Raw genomic sequence first — 7,393 nt, forward strand, 5'->3', positions numbered from 1 at the left:
GCAGGAGGCCGAGACGCCCTTGTCGCCCTCCAACCAAGCGACATGTTGGAGCCGTATTGGTCGAAAGCCGTCTCGTTGCTGCCAACTCCGACCTGCCGCTCGCCCATGTCTATCGCACCCCCCTGCAGGGGCGACGGCCTCCGGACCCTTGTCCTTGAGGCCCAGCTTGTCCCACGACGCCGTGTCGATCGAGTCATCTCCCATGCTCATGTCGTGGTCCTTGTCCTTGCCATCTGGACCCTTGCCCAAGCTAGCTGGTGGAGGAGGAGGAGGCATTGCGCCCTGCAGATCTGCCTGCTCGACCTCCATCTTGATGGTGTATCCCTCAGTGTTGAACCATAGCTGCACGTAGCCACGAACCTTGGACGGAGAACGGCATGCAAAGCGCATCCGCACCAGACCAAGCCCCGCCAACGACGCCTGGTCCACCTCCATGGGCCGACCAATCATGACGGTCCCGGCCATGAGGTAGTCCACACGGCGGTGCTTGGAGGGCACTCCCCATAACTTGACCCACACATCGGGCATCATCTCGTCCTTAGGCTCCTCCGGCAGCGCTTCCTTGATATCCGCCATGATATTGTTGAGGGAAAGGAAGAGCTTACCGCTGCGGGTCGCCATCCGCAGCATGGCCTGGTTGGGGAAGACGACCGAGAACATGTTGTCGCCGATCGCCGTCACCTGCCAGTCCCACTCACTCTCGAAAAGGTAGGGGAGCTCCGCCTCCAGAATGGACACTGACAGCAGCCCAGGCGCCGCGGAGATGATGGCCGCGTCCGCCACCAACTGCGCCTCCTCACCCTCCGATTCCACAAACGCAAGACAGAAAAAGCCCTTGCCGGGAATGGCGTTGCCCATGATCTGCAGCATCAAGGGCCGCCCCCGCGACGGACAGTGCGCCGATGCGTGGCCTTCCTCATGGCAGACGATGCAGAGAGGCTTGAAGGTGCACACATTTTGATAATGGCCCGCCTGGCCACACTTGAAGCATTCGGGCCCGTCCGCCACCTCCACGGGGATGAGGGCCTCGGCCGAGCCCTTTGAAGCCGACGGCCCTGCCGCCAGGGCCAGCGACGGGCGCTTGGGCTCCAGCGAGCTCCCCCCCTTCTGCTTCTGCTTCTTAGCAAAGGGATCCCTGATCCGTTCGCCGCCGGCAGGGAGGAGGGATTCCTTCCGCTTGAGCTATTTCTTCTGCTCCAGCCCCCGCCGCATGTACTCCTCCTCCTTCTTCTTCTTGCGCTCGCGGTCCTCCTGCTGCTTCCGCTCTTGCTCAGCCAGCCACCAGGGAGCCACATCCACTTATATATGGGAGGGGGCCGCTGCGCGTCCAACCTTGCACTGGGCCTGGGCTCAACCACTGGAGGGCACGGGGCCAGCGGCCTAGGAGAGCAGGGCCCACTCACAGGCGCGTCTCCCGGCACGCTAGCAGACTGGAAAATGGGTAAACCGCTCGCTGCCCCCCTGGCCCAAGCAAGGGCAGGCTGGGCCATTCCACCACGCCTAGCCCAGAAATCGGCCCAGCCAGCGCAACCCTAGGTTGGGTGCGCGGCTCCCTGGCAGGGGCGACGCCGGCACCGCCGACGCCGCCGTCCCCTGACGGCGACGACGAGCATGCGGAGGCCGAGGGCCGCGACGCCACCGCCAGGCCACTCCGCCCCACCTCCGACAGAGCACATGAACGCCCCTCCAGGCCCGCGTCCACCCCCCTGGGCGGTCGCCAGATCTGCGTCGCTAGGCGACGCCCGCCATGGCCGCTAGGTGCGAAAGCACGGTGGCGGCCGGCTTTGAAGGAGCCCCCAAGCTCCTCCGCCCGGGCGACAAAATCACCCACCGAGCACACCACGCGAGGCCTCGGCGAACCACCATCACTCACCTGACAACTTACCTGTTCTTGCTCTTCTTTGTCATCGTCGGAATCGACCCCCGACAGCGCCCAGAACCGGCTGCCAGAGGGGAAAGGGCCCAGAGACCGCCCGCCCGACGCCGGGCGCCGCTGCGCGAGCCCCTCACCTGGGCGCACCGCCGTCCAGCCGCGCGTCGCCGCCGCCGCCACGTCGAGGGCTGCCGCGCCAACGCCCATGGAATCGCCTCCCGGGTCGTCTCGCCGTACAGGAGCCGTTAGAGCCATCTCTCGCCTCTACGATAACTATCACACACGTGGTAATGGTGCTATTCTTCGTACCACCCACACTGGCACCGGCCACATCATCACCACCTCCACTTCCCCATTACAACTTCGCAAAGTTCTTCACTCCCCCTCTCTCATTAAAAATCTCCACATCAGGAACAAACTCCAACTTTGCAATGGCAACACTAATGAACATACCTCTGCAGTCCTGAATAACAGCACCAAAAGAGCCCTTGTTGTCGCCTTCAGAAAGAAAAAGAAGCATCAAGGTTCAGAGCAACCTGGCCCGTTAAAGGCCTCCTCCACTTTGCTAACCTTGACGCGACATTAGGCTTCATAGCAGATCGAACAAAGGACAAAGTTGTAGCAAGAATTGCCTGGCCGGTACGGACAGGAGACTGCACCTCTTCCTCTCTTTTAATCAGCCTACGCTGCCACCAAACATACTACCAGGTTGTTACAGCCACAATCTCAGGAATTTGAATATTCTCCATATATTGCTTCTGAAAATGAGGGTCACACAACACCTGCTCTATAATTTCAGAACCAGATTTCCCTCAAAATTTGCACCCCTTATCATTTCTTGCAAACCTAGCTAGCGCTATCCAAATTTCACCTGCCCGAGCACATCACATCTGAAGAGAGCATGCGCAACATCCTCTGGATGGTTTGTACATTTCCCAATGTGTCTGTTAGCAAGAACGCGTTGGCAAGGAATTGCATTATGTAAACAACGCCATAAGAATATTTTGACCTTGCTTGGTAGCTTCAAACTCCACAGCTATTCTACCAAACTGGATGATTTGCCGAGGAGGATATCAAAGATGGATTCACATTTTAATCTATTCCCTCCGTTCCATAATATAAGACGTTTTAGCATGCATGCATATTGTCTACATGCATGCTAAGATGAACGAACATGCATAATGCATACTAAAATATATCTATATGCATTTTTGCATGCATGCATGTGGACAAATGCTAGTCTTATATTATGTAACAGAGGGAGTAGATAGCTATCCTCCCATTGTTTAGAGTACGCGGATCGTACACTGAAGATTCCAGTTTTTGTCAAGTACCAAGCCACAAAGTCTTTAGTGTCATACTGAAAAATCAGAATTTGCAAAAGGTGCGCTCTACATCGATCAACAGAAAATTGTCCCGAAGGAGTTCGTCATCCCATTCACCAGTCACGGGACTAATAAGCTCACTAACCTTGGTCAGGACCTGGTTTCCGTGGTCAGTCATAATCCACCTTGAATGATTATCTGGGATCCAGCAATCGTCCCAAATATTAATTTTGATCTTCATTTGAATAGTATTTTGATATTAAAACTCTGGCACACAAAGAATTATAGTTATCTGTCAACCTCCAGCAATGTTTTGCAAGCATTGCCAAATTAAAACTGTGAATATCATCACAGAAACCCATGCCGCCTCTCTCTTTTGGAACACACATTTTTCACCAGGCAAATCAGTGCATTTTTCGCTGCTCCTCCTCATCTCCCCACCAATAGTGCGATATAGCATCAATGATTCCCTTACAATTTTTTTCCAGAAATTTGAATATGTGGTTGCGAGGCCTCCTTTTTCAGCATATCACACGATTAGATGCATCCGCAAATCTCCACCGTTAAAACTTCTTAAATTAAAATTGGTAAATCTCCACCTTTAATTGTTTGTTGCTTTAATATAATTGGATCATATAACCATCCCGCACCGTGCGATGAAGAATCACTCCCAAGTTCTTATCTAGCGAAGAACATAAGACAAAATTGTGTCGGATTTCGGTTCCGCAAACCATTGAGAGGTTCGAACTCTGGGGTGCGTGCGGAGATCTCAACCAACCCAGCCTGCCAACTCGCAAACCTCACAGCCTAGCACGACGAGCTCGAAGGAAAAGAGAGACACGACAGTTTATCCAGGTTCGGGCCACCTTGCGGTGTAAAACCCTACTCCTGCTTTGTGGTGGATTTGCCTCGAGGGGCTGAGGAAGAACTATTACAGTGGAGAACAGCCTCAGGAGGCGTGTTCTTGGGCTCAGATGAGCTGGTGAGGTGGTGAGGGTGGAATGGATCCGATCCCCTTCTATGGTGGTGGCTAGGTCCTATTTATAGTGGCCTTTGGTCCTCTTCCCAAATGTTGGCGGGAAGGGATCCCACAACGGCCAAATTTGAAGGGAGACAACAAGTACGCCCTATCCTGACTAAAGTGGTCTTCACCTATAATAGCCTCCGGTCGTGACGCTGCGGTGGGCTCGGCGATGACCTCCGTCCTGCCGTCCTGGCGGTCTTGGTCTTGTTGCACCAGAATGGAAACCTTTGGTTGATTCCTCGGGACTCCGCGCCTGCTGCTTGCCTCCTTTGCACCGAAGAGGAAACTGGTACACTGCGTCCGCTGGCGTCCGCCTGGCGCCCGCCTGGCCTTCATGGCTCACGTCAGCTGAGCCTCGTGAGGTGGACCTTGCATAGAAATCTCCGCTCCTCGGGAGCCAGCCTGAGGGGGACGATCCCCGTGGAGGTCTTGGTGTCGTCCGCCTCGCGAGGTTTGACCCCTCGCGAGGGTCTTGAGTTGTTGATGTTGAAGCTGGGTCGTATCAGGCCGTCAATGGAGCCACATCGTGGGCCGCAGGCAGGCAATTCTGGGTACCCCCGTATCCAGAACGCCGATAGTAGTCCCCGAGCCCAAGGCACGCTCGGACTTGCCTTCTGGGCGAAGCCAAAGGTGAATGAATCCAACAATATAACTATCACATAAAGCATTCTTTTCATGATCCACTAGCATAGAAATTTTTATTAGTCTCCACATAAGTAAATTTCTTCTCATTCATAATAGTGAGAGCAAACTCAACAAAATAACTATCATGTGATACTTGATTGGCATACTCATATTTAGAATTAAAATTATGATGACAAGTTCCATGGTTATAACTATTTTTATATCATAAGTGTCATCACAATAATCATCATAAATAGCAACTTTGTTGTCATAATAAATTAGAACCTCTTCCAAAAATAAAGAATTCATCACTAAATAAAACCATAACCTCTCCAAATCCACTTTTATCATTATAATAAGATTCAACACCCTCCAAAATAGCGGGATAATTATTATCTAAAGTTGTCACCCTTCCAAACTCACTTTCATCATTGTAATCATAAAAAATAGGAGGCATTGAATCATCATAATAAATATTCTCATCAAAACTTGAGGGACTAAAAATATCATCTTCATCAAATATAGCATCCCCAAGCTTATGACCTTGCATATCATTAGCAACATGGATATTCAAAGAATTCATACTAACATCATTACAATCATGCTCATCATTCAAAGATTTAGTGCCAAACATTTTATTGACTTTTTCTAAAACTTTGGCACAATTTTCTGATCCATCGTTTTCAAGAAAAACATTATAAAGATGAATAATATGAGGCAACCTCAATTCTATTTTTTGCACTTTTCTTTTATAAAACTAAACTAATGATAAAACAAAAAAAATAAAATATTTAATTGCAAGATCTAACGATATACCTTCAAGCACTCACCTCACCGGCAACGGCGCCAGAAAGGAGTTTGATGTCTACTGCACAACTTATTCTTGTAGACTCGTGTTGGGCCTGCAAGCGCAGAGTTTTGTATGACAGTAGCAATTTCCCTCAAGTGGATGACCTAAGGTTTATCAATCTGTGGGAGGCATATGATAAAGATGGTCTCTCTCAAATAACCCTGCAATCAAATACAAGAAATCTCCTGTGTACCCAACACACCAAATACAATGGTAAATTGTATATATGCACTAGTTCGGTGAAGAGATGGTGATACAAGTGTAGTATGGATAGTAGATATAGGTTTTTGTAATCTGAAAATAAAAAAAGCAAGGTAAGAAATGATAAAACAGAGCACAAATGGTATTGCAATGCTTATAAACAAGGCCTAGGGTTCATACTTTTACTAGTGCAAAATCTCTCAACAATAATAACATAATTGGATCATATAACAATCCCTCAACGTGCAACGAAGAATCACTCCAAGTTTCTATCGGTGGACATTGGATGAAAATGTGCATCAACCCCTATGCATAGAATACCCCAATGGAACCTTGGGAATCCACAAGTTGAGTGCTAAAACATACATCAAGTGAATCAATATAATACCCCATTATCACCACGGGTATCCATATGCAAGACATACATCAAGTGTTCTCATATCCAATATTCAATCGAACATGATGAAACCTCAAAGAGCAAGACTCAATTCATCACAAGAAGGTGAGAGCAAAGAACATCATAAGATCCAAATATATTAACAAAGCTCGCCATACATCAAGATCATGCCAAATCAAGAACACATGAGAGAGAGAGAGAGAGAGAGAGAGAGAGATCAAACACATACCTACTAGTAGATACCCAGCCTCGAGGGTGAACTACTCCCTCCTCATCATGGTGGGCGCCGGGATGATGAAGATGGCCTCGGTGATGATTTCCCATTCCGGCAAGGTTGCGGAACAGGGTCCCGATTGGTTTTTCGTGACTACAGAGGCTTGAGGCGGCGAAACTTCTCATCTAGGTTTTTTTCCAGGGTTTTTGGTATTTATAGGATTTTTTGGCATCAGACTCACGTGAAGGGGGTGCCTGAGGGGTCCACAAGCTCGGAGCTAGCACCCTGGGGGGTAGGGCGCGCCTAGTGAGATTGGGGACTCCTCGTCCACTTCATGGCCCAGCTCCGGTGTTTCGGGGGTCTCTTTTGGTCCATAAAAAATCACCAGAAATTTTCAGCCAATTCCGAGAACTTTTATTTCTGCACAAAAAACAACAAAACGGTAGTTCTGCTGAAAATAGCGTCAGTCCAGGTTCGTTCCAATCAAATCATACCAAAACCATATAAAATTGTTGTAAACATGGTATGAATACTTCATAAATTATAGATACATTGGAGATGTATCATTGCCCTCCTCACCAAGTGGATATGGCGGTTGTCGCAAAACGAGCACGGTCTTTGGTAGATCTGCTGCGAGCAAAATACTTCCCGGACGGGAACTTGTTCACGTCCAAATGTAGGGGCTCACCTTTCTGGAATGGGATCCAGGCAATGAAACCGTCCTTCGCGGTCGGGGCACGATTTGATATCAATAACAGGGAATACGCTGCTACTGGTTGGACGCGTGGATGGGGCGCACTCCTCTCTGGATGAGCGACGGTCCAATTTTCCAACTGGCAACTGACACAAGAATCTTGGTGGCCGGCGTCCTGTGGTGCTCCACCC

This window comes from Triticum dicoccoides, chromosome 4B (assembly GCF_002162155.2).
Source record: "Triticum dicoccoides isolate Atlit2015 ecotype Zavitan chromosome 4B, WEW_v2.0, whole genome shotgun sequence".
Classification (NCBI taxonomy): Eukaryota; Viridiplantae; Streptophyta; class Magnoliopsida; order Poales; family Poaceae; genus Triticum; species Triticum dicoccoides.